Source organism: Phaethon lepturus, unplaced genomic scaffold (genome assembly GCF_000687285.1).
Source record: "Phaethon lepturus isolate BGI_N335 unplaced genomic scaffold, ASM68728v1 scaffold547, whole genome shotgun sequence".
In the NCBI taxonomy this organism is placed as follows: Eukaryota; Metazoa; Chordata; class Aves; order Phaethontiformes; family Phaethontidae; genus Phaethon; species Phaethon lepturus.
Genome location: NW_010550904.1, coordinates 85,485 through 95,536, shown reverse-complemented (window position 1 = coordinate 95,536; position 10,052 = coordinate 85,485). Strand labels below are relative to the sequence as shown.

Sequence of the window (10,052 nt, the reverse complement as noted above, 5' to 3'; positions counted from 1 at the left end):
TGAGCCTGGGGGAAGAGAGTGCCCAGGTGCAGATTGCCTCCACCTCACCTATTCTTCCCACCGCTCATGGTGAGCTCTCACGGGCCAGTGGAGCGGAGGGGAGAGCCGCTGCACTGAGCTGGGACAGCACGGGTGAGGCCACGGGGCATTTGACCGGCGGGCTGTGGTGGCTGGGGGTCCTCGCCACCCTGCGGTGGAGACAACCAACTCCTGCCAGGTAGATGCCCGCAGGGGAGAGGACAACTCCAGCTGAACTGATGCGTCTCGGCACCTGATACCAGGCTCAGGTAAGGGCATATCGCTTGGAGCCGGGTTGCATTTCCATCCTCCCTCCTCTGAAGTCAGAAACTGTCTCTGGAGCAGATGAGAATCGCCCCGAGAGCCGTTGTGTGCTGTGGGTACACGTGCTAATAAATCTGCGAGATCTCATCTGTGATGATGCTGGATGCTCTGGTTTGTTGGGACATTGCTGGTGGCGTCAAAGTGAGTTGCAGTGGAGGTTCTCACTTGGGTGTTCCCAGCGCCTCTGCTAAGGGAGGTGAGCGTGGTTTTACCCAGTGCAGCATCCAGTGCGGTTTTGGATACAATGCAAGTTTACTGGGACAGGAGCTCATCTGAATTTTCTGTAACGCATCTGCGACTCATATAAAGTGATCTGTGGGCATTCATGTTCAAAAGACCCTGAGACAGTTAAAACATAAAACTCCTTGCAATTCAGCTGGCTTAGTGCTCCTTACACTCTTTTAAAAAAAAAAAACTTGCTTGTGTGCTCTAGATTTTTTGTTGTAGTCAAGGAAATAAGCATGCAAACAGGATCTCCGGTGTCTTGGTTCATCCTGCTTGATAGTAATTTCATTCCTGAAGTCGTAATTCACTTGGCGAGTGCAAGTCTGATTTCCTTTTTGGTAGCAGGGTTGTGAGTGCGTGCTGGATTTGGGCTAAGATTGGTGATGTGTGGTTTTGAAGCTGGTGCCTGGCCAGGGTGTTTGCAGTCTGGGTTTGTTAATGAGAGGAGCTGCAGATGGGGATCGGCAGAAGGCCTGAAGTCCTCAATGGAAGCGCATCGAGTGTGTTGGCCATTTTTGGATTGAAATTTGGTTTTCTAGTAAAAAATACGGTGGTGGGGACGCTGGCCTGTCTTGTAGCAAGACCTTGGGAACAGCTTTACTTCCGCGTGGGGAGCCAGGTCTCGCGAAGCAGAAGCTGTGCCTGCAGCTGGCGGCGCATGGCCGTCACTTCCTGCGGCTTGTCACCTCCCAGCCACGCAGCCCTCCATGCTGGCACCCGCCTGCAGCAGCCCGCGGCTCCTCCTGCCTGTCTCGGGAGGCTCTGAGATTTCCACGGGCTGTGGCGATGCAGTCGAAGCAGACCCAGAGCCGTGCTAGTTTTGGCTGTGCTTGGCAGGTATGTGCAGTGGTGTAACCCTGTGGCTTTGCTTTTGACAGGCTTTAAGCACATGGGAAAAGAGTTTCTGATGACAGCTCCCCTCAGCTCATAGCTGCTGACTGTGCCCCCCAAATTACACCAGGCAACGGGGAGGGGGAGTTTGCTGTGAGCTGATAGCCTGCATGGTGAGGTGCCTGTCTCATGCACTTAAAAAAACAAACAACCCTGATATTACTTTATTCAACTTTTTGCATCTTGCTTTTAGACGCTCTGTAAGCGGACTGTTGCACTGCTTTGTATGGCTGGGTTTAATCCAGGGCATGGAAGCACACGAGTCACTGTTACCACTAGTAGTGGCTTTACAAGCGAGAGTAGTGCTTTGCTGGTAAGTGATGTAGACTGCAGGTGTGCCTCATGTGAGGGTCTCACCTCTTAGCAAATGTTGTATAAGCATTTGCACCCGTAGAGGTGCGTAAGCATTTCCTTTAAGCCTGTTCCCCTAAAAGAAAAATTGTAGGCTTATACCTTGGATGGCTAAAGATATAAAATGGGGTGTTAACATGTGCTTCTAAAATAGAATATGAAACAGGAATGACGACTTCGTGAGTTTGGCAGTGGTAGATGTGGTTGTAGTAAGTACGTACCTTTTTGACTTTATTCCACAGCAGTAGTTTCAGTCTGATACAGGCCAGTGTGGCATTTAAGGGTGGTGTGTCAGAATTTGTTGGGTTTTTTTCCTCCTAACAGCAGTCTCTATTAGTAGTTAATTGGGCACATTCAGGACTCCCAACACACCTTCATTTCTCCCTTTTTCAATGCACAGCATGCAGAAACAAAATCATGTATGTTTCCATGGGCTTGGGTGCAGCTGGACAGGAGAATTGTATGGTGCTGTGAGAGGTTACTGAAGCAAAAAATGCAAATTTTAAAAGTTTTGCTCTGGGGATAGAGCATGCTGAGAAGGGGTGCAGGTGGTTGAGATGACTGTAACATAAGATTCTGCAACTCAACTGTATTTGGCTGTACGCCTGCATCATGCTTGCCTTTAATTTGCTCTAACTGTGGATGCAGCTGGAATGGAGAAATAACCAAAATGTATAGCCTGTAATCTTAAGAGGCTTGAGTAGAAACTTTTCTATAGTATAAAACATTTAAAAATTTGGTTCCAGCACATCCCTAAATCCAGCCCAAGGTTGAGAACATGATCCTATGCTGTACTTCCTAAAAAGAGAGGATTTTACTGACATTTTAATTTTCAAAAGCCCTTTTTGCAAGTGACTCTGGATCTACATTTCACCTTGTAGCAAAATGGTGAAGTTGAACAATACAGGCTGATGCTCGTGCAGCCTGACAGTCTAAAACCTGTGTAAAACCAGTACAAAAACATGTAAAACTTTTATACTTTCCTTGTAAAGATGCAGAAGGGGCTTGAACTCTTGTACTCTTTGCTGGGTAAAGAACTGCCTGGATGGTCGAGCTCAGAGAGTTGTGGTGAATGGCATTAAATCCAGTTGGCGGCTGGTCACAAGCAGTGTTCCCCAGGGCTCAGTACTGCGGCTGGTTCAATATCTTTATTGATGACCTGGATGAGGGGATCGAGTGCTCCCTCAGTAAGTTTGCAGATGACATCAAGTTGGGTGGGAATGTTGATCTGCTGGAGGGTAGGAAGGCTCTGCAGAGGGATCTGGACCGGCTGGATCGATGGGCCGAGGCCAACTGTATGAGATTTAGTAAGGCCAAGTGCTGGGTCTTCTACTTGGGTCACAACAACCCCGTGCAATGCTACAGGCTTGGGGAAGAGTGGCTGGAGAACTGCTCATCATAAAAGGACCTGGGGGTGCTGGCTGATAGCCAGCTGAATATGAGCCAGCGGTGTGCCCGGGTGGCCAGGAAGGCCAACAGCGTCCTGGCCTGTATGAGAAATAGTGTGGCCAGCAGGAGTAGGGAAGTGATTGTAACCCTGTACTTGGCACTGGTGAGGCCGCACCTTGAATACTGCGTTCAGTTTTGGGCCCCTCACTACAAGAAGGACATTGAGGCGCTGGAACTTGTCTAAAGAAGGGCAATGAAGCTGGTGAGGGGTCTGGAGCACAAGTCTTATGAGGAGCTCAGGTTGTTTAGTCTGGAGAAGAGGAGGCTGAGGGGAGACCTTATTGCTCTCTACAACTCCCTGAAAGGGGGTTGTGGTGAGGTGGGTGTTGGTCTCTTCTCCCAAGTAACCAGCGATAGGATGAGAGGAAATGGCCCCAAGTTGTGCCAGGGGAGGTTTAGATTGGATATTAGGGAAAACTTATTTACTCAGAGAGTGGTCAAGCATTGGAACAGGCTGCCCAGGGATGTGGTGGAGTCACCATCACTGGAGGTGTTCAAAAAACGTGTAGACGTGGCACTTCAGGACATGGTTTAGTGGGCATGGTAGTGTTGGGTTGATGGTTGGACTTGATGATCTTGAAGGTCTTTTCCGACCTTAATGATTCTGTGAAGAGACTGAAAATTCAGCAGCTTTTGCTCAAGTGAGTTGCTTATTAGCATCACCATAGCTAGTCCATTCAAAGGCTGGGAAACTGCTTTCTGGCCAAGGTCCCAGCAGCAGAACTGCTTTGCAAAGGAGGCCTCAGAGGAGTCAGATCTGGAATCATGGTTGCAGTGAGTTTCTGGGAGGGCATCTCAAGACATGCTAATGTGCAACCACCTGCACCCTCTGCAGGGCCCATCAGCTGAGCCTTTGATGTCTCAGCTCCAGTCCTTAGACCACATCCATTTGCATTTCTGATGGATTAAATTCTGCGTACAAGTCTTGCATCCTGGTGGAGTTTAATGGAAGTTTGTTGCTGTTCCGTGTAAATTGAGCAGCGATGAGAAGAGGACCTGGTGGTGAGCAGAGGGCTGCAGATATGCCCTTGGCAAGTGACCTCTGTGAAAAGAGGTGGCAGTGTCTGTGCCTTCTGGTACTGGTGCAGTGGGAGCTGGGCAGGGTGATCGCTGATGGGTTTATATGCAGGAGACGTCGCGCTGTGGCTGGGGGCAGCAGGAGCAGCGCTGCCGCGGGGCTGTGGGAAACGCGCAGTTCCTCTTCTGGGCAGCGGGCGGGGTTGCAACACGCAGGTTGGGTTGACTGGTGGCCAGAGGTTCCCATGCTCCCAGCCAGGCTGGTCCCACCGGGTGCCACCCTATGTGGGGCAGCAGGAGCTAAGCAGATCTTACTGAAAAATTACGGGATTTTTGGGAGAGGGCTATAACAGTAAATCTGATTTATGGATAACAGTCTTTGCACCAAGTCTTGGATTTTTGATGCAGACACCTTCTTTCCACTGCCAATGCTTGAGATCGCAGCTGGTGAATTAATTTGAGGAAAGTTGTTCTCATCCAAAATTTGGATATTTTGTTTCAGGTTTGCTAATTCAATGCAGGTAGGCAGCAACATGTGTTTTCATTAAAGCTCTTTAGGCTTACAGTTGCTGGGATTAATTTTTACTTCCTTAAATAGTAAACTGGAAGCTGCAAGTTTTAGTGTGAGGTGACAAATTGTGGGTTTTTTCAACTCATTCTTTTTAAAAGGATCTAGCTGGTAACTTTGTTTCCCAGTTGAATTTAAGTGTACATGGCTTGGGGCTTTCTGTTACTTGTATCCTAGTAAATTTGTCTAATACCATTCCCGCATTGTTCACATTTTCTTACCATTCCTCTTCATTGCTGCTTCACGTTGTGTATTTGTCATGGAAAAAAACCACCGGTTTGCTGGGAAAGTACAGTACTCACATGAGAAAATGGGTGGCAGGCTTGAGAAGGTTGTTTGAGTGGTGTATAAAAATAAAAAAAGTCTTCAGTCTTATGTAGGTATGTGGTGGGTTGGCCCTGGTGGGTTGGCCCTGGCTGGATGCCAGGTGCCCACCAAAGCCGCTCTATCACTCCCCTCCTCAGCTGGACAAGGGAGAGTAAATACAGAAGAGGTTGTGGGTCGAGGTAAGGACAGGGACATCACTCAGCAATTACTTTCACAAAGGCAAAACAGACTCGAATTGGGAAAATTAATTTAATTTATTACCAATCTAATCAGAGTAGGATAATGAGAAATAAAACCACAGCTTAAAACACCTTCCCCCCACCCCTCTAGCCTTCCCAGGCTCAACTTCACTCCTAATTTCTCTACCTCCTCCCCCCAAGCAGTGCAGGAGGATGGGGAATGGGGGTTGTGGTCAGTTCATCACACAATGTCTCTGCCGCTCCTTCCTCCTCAGGGGTAGGACTACTCACACTCTTCCCCTGCTCCACTGTGGGGACCTTACCCCGCGAGACAGTCCTCCACGAACTTCTCCAACGTGGGTCCTTCCCAGAGGCAGCAGTTCTTCATGAGCTGCTCCAGCCTGGGTCCCTTCCATGGGGTGCCGTCCTTCAGGAACAGACTGCTCCATCGTGGGTCCTCTGCGGGGTCACAAGTCCTGCCAGCAAACCTGCTCCAGCCTGGGCTCCTCTCTCCATGAGGCCACAGGTCCTGCCAGGAGCCTGCTCCAGTGCGGACTTTCCATGGGGTCACAGCCTCCTCAGGTATCCCCCTGCTCCAGCATGGGGTCCTCCATGGGCTGCAGGTGGAGATCTGCTCCACCATGGAACTCCATGGGCTGCAGGGGCACAGCCGGCCTCACCATGGTCTCCCCCATGGGCTGCAGGGGAATCTCTGCTCCGGTGCCTGGAGCCCCTCCTGCCTCTCCTGCTGCACTGACCTTGGTGTCTGCAGAGTTGTTTCTCTCACATCTTCTCACTCCTTTCTCCGTCTGCAATTGCTGCATGCCAGTTTTTTTCCCCTTCTTAAACATGTTGCCCCAGAGACACTACCACCATTGCTGGTGGGCTTGACCTTGGCCAGCGGTGAGTCCATCTTGGAGCGGTCCGGCACTGGCTGGATTTGATGGCGGGGGAGGGTCTTACCGGTTTGGATGCAGGGGGAGCTTCTAGCAGCTTCTCACAGAAGCCACCCCTGCCATCCCTCTGCTACCAAAACCTTGCCACGCAAACCTGAATATGGAGACGCATGGCAGGTACACACTGCATCTATTTGTAGGTAGCCTATTTATATCAGGGCAGAATTATGTGTTTCCTCAAACTCTCCAGAAAATAAAAGTCTTGGTAGTTTTCATATACACAAGATGTCATTTCCCTCAAGCAAATGCTATAACTTCATGTTGTCAACCTACTCTGGAGTTTGAGTATGCTCAGAATTAAATAATGAAAATACCCATATTCAATATCATATTTGACATAGGCTGTTACAGAGCTAAGCTGTATTCTGTTCCCTCTGCAGAGTACTTTGAAAATCAGCTAGCAGAGCACAGCACCACCTTTGTTCTCTGAAAAGCAGCAGTATTGCAGTCAGGTGCTGAGGCCGGTGCAGCTACTTGCCATCTCCATCCCTCCCACTGCCATCAACTATTTTCTTTGCTTTCAAGTTTTTTCCTAAATTTGGAGTTTTGCACTGTTAGAGTAGAAAGAGAAAACAAATGTGCGCATTCCAGGCATGAGCTGCAGAACTGGCTCCGGTGCACCAGATGGCATTTCTGGCTGCAGAGCAGCTTTTGCAGAGGTGGATGCCAAAATATATGTGGTCTTGCCACTGTCTTCTGCTGTGTGAACCCTCCCATGTTACCGAGTTGCTCTTCCTCTGGTTATTCTATTACAGAGTGTGGTCAGAGATGTTCAGAACAACTTCCACTTTGTAAGTGTCTTGAAAAATTGCCCATTTAATTTGACATAGTTTATTTTTCCCCTCCAGTCTGCAGAATATTTGTATTTTTAGCAGCACATTGCTAAAAATTGCATTCTTTGGTCCCATAACAACCAAAAAACAATATCAGAAGTGGGGGAGTGAATTTGCCTTTGAATTAAACTTCGTGGAAGAAAGATATGAGAAAAAGATGCAGGTATATTAGATGACACCATGAGACCTTGCTACTTTGAAAAATTAAGCTGTGATTAACACGTATTGAGCAAAATTCATGGGAACATTTTGAAGAGCTGCAGCTGGGAAAAATAAGCGAAGAAAATACACTTTAATATTTCTATCCTTGCTCTGTTTTGATTGTGGCATCAGTAACCCATTTCTGACATGAATTTGAGGAGTTTGCTTTTTTCTGGTGTCTGTATAGCTGAGTGTAAAGCAGTGAAATGCCTCTGCTGTTGGCTGATAATGTGTCATGGAAGAGCTGCCCTGGTAGCCTTGATTACTGCATGTGGTTTAATGTTTCTGCCACACCACTGGCAACCAGGAGTAATGGTTGCTTTTGAAATTAAGAGTTAGGGAAGGATGGATCTCTTGTCCGTCTCCATTCACGTCTGAAAGACATGGTGGCAGCAAGCAGGTTGCACTAAGGATTTGGTAAGATGAGGCAAAGAATTGCTTACGGGTGTCTGAAGGTGCAGAGAAGTGGGCTGAGCCTTGGAGAGTGCTGATGCTTTTGCTCATTATATCTCCCCCAGGTTTTGTTTTTATTGTTTTTTTTTTTTCCTCTCAAGGAAAAATCACATTCGTCAGATTGTCCCAAGTGCAATGCCTTTGGTTGCTCTGGCTCATCCGGTGCCAAGCACTGCTGTAGCCTGCTGCATGGTGTCTGAAGGTGCAGAGAAGTGGGCTGAGCCTTGGAGAGTGCTGATGCTTTTGCTCATTATATCTCCCCCAGGTTTTGTTTTTATTGTTTTTTTTTTTTCCTCTCAAGGAAAAATCACATTCGTCAGATTGTCCCAAGTGCAATGCCTTTGGTTGCTCTGGCTCATCCGGTGCCAAGCACTGCTGTAGCCTGCTGCATGGCGGGTCACCGAGATGCAGCTTCCGCGAGAAGCTGGGGTAGCATATCCTACAACAAGAACCCTGTCAGGTTCCTCCTAAAGGGAGGTCAAGATGGCTCCTGGTGTCCATTAGAGAGCTGCAGTGGCAGCTTGGAGTAAACTTGTTCTTGAGCAGCTGTAGCACAGAGGGTGGCAATGGTCCTCTTCTCAGCAAGGAGGTGGTCACCAGCACTTTTGGCGAGGGACCAGAGCACAGCAACACAGGATTTACTTTCCAGCTTTAGATGCAACACAGGAGTCAAGATGCTATTTTTATTTTTAAAAGGCTTTTCAAAATTTTGTAATTTCTTGTGGGAGGCTTTCAAGTCTGTTCTGCTAGGTGGATCCCAGATGCTCCAGGAATCTCCTTTAAAGCCCTGCAAGAACACTCTGGACCATGTTATTGAAGTTGTTTAGCTTTAAGATGTTATGGATCATTTATAATGTGACTGTGGGGAAAATATTTTAAGGCTGTGGTGGCTTTTAACGGTTTTTTCACAACTGTGCTGAACCTTTTAACAGGAGGCAAAATAGGCAAAACCTCCTTAGAGGAGGCAAAATGCAATTGCCTCTATAACAAGCTATTCTGAGAGGCTTTAAACTCTTCCGTGTTCAAAAACTTTTCCAAATGCTAAGACACTAGCAACTGTGGACTAAAATTATTTTACCTTGCTATTCTTGAAATGCATAGTATCCATCTGGGACCTGTGGTGAGCCAGCAGGACCTCTGGCACAGGTTGCCCAGAGAGGTGGTAGATGCCCCATCCCTGGAAATGCTCAAGGTCAGGATGGAGGGAGCTCTGAGCAATCTGGTCTAGTTGAAGATGGCCCTGCTTATTTCAGGGGGGCTGGACTAGATAACCTTTAAAGGTCCCTTCCAAGCCAACCTATTCTATGATTCTGTGAAGGATGGAGCCATGTAGGTGATAACATAGCATGACTTCACAATGCTTATCCTGCCTGCAGCGAGTCGGGTTTATAATTCATAGCAGAAGTGTGGGGAAAAACTTAAAACTATTTTTAACAGCTATAAAAATTAAAAAAAAAAAAAAAAGACAAAAAAAAATAAGGCAACCAAGCACTGGAGAAGGAGAGCAAGGGGAAGATACCAGCAAGATGTATAGCTCTGGGGCTGACTGAAGTTTGTCTGTTTACAGAGTACTTGGGAGTGTGGTCAGTGGGCTGGAGATGAGGCCACCCCCGCTGGCTGCCTGTCCCTACTGCCATCCTCTGTGCCCAGGGACTGCTGCAGCCGGGACTGCACTGCAGCAGCGTCACTCCCGTAGCCTGAAGGCTTGGATACTGTGGCTTACGGTAGCCTGGCTTCAGGTGGTGCTATAGCTGTTGCGTGGTCTGAGCTGGGTTGGTCGTGGCTCCAGAGTTTCAGAGGAGGAGGAGGACTGCTGTCATCCACATGAACACTATGCTGTTGTGGTGGGTTGAGCCTGTCTGGATGCCAGGTGCCCACCAAAGCCGCTCTATCACTCCCTTCCTCAGCTGGACAGGGGAGAGAAAATGTAATGAGAAGCTCGTGTGTTGAGAAGAGGACAGGGAGATCACTCACCAACTACCTTCATGGGCAAAACAGACTCAACTTGGGGAAATTAGTTTAATTTATTGACAGTCAAAATCAGAGTAGGGCAATGAGAAATAAGAGCAAATCTTAAAACACCTTCCCCCCACCCCTCTAGCCTTCCCGGCCTCAACTTCACTCCTGATTTCTCTACATCCTCCCCCCCGAGTGGCACAGGAGGGACGGGGAATGGAGGTTGTGGTCAGTTCATCACATGCTGTCTCTGCCGCTCCTTCCTCCTCAGGGGGAGGACTCCTCACACTCTTCCCCTGCTCCA

General features: G+C 48.2%; 1 protein-coding gene across 1 annotated transcript in view; it reads left to right on the top strand.

Annotated features, from left to right (window-relative positions):
* Positions 1 to 218: 218 nt before the first annotated feature.
* LOC104623546 (USP6 N-terminal-like protein) overlaps positions 219 to 10,052 on the top strand; it is a 38,646-nt gene continuing 28,812 nt past the window's right edge. Inside the window, exon 1 of the mRNA XM_010290672.1 lies at positions 219 to 287. The gene's annotated coding sequence lies outside the window, so the exon portion shown is untranslated. The remainder of the gene's footprint in view (positions 288 to 10,052) is intronic.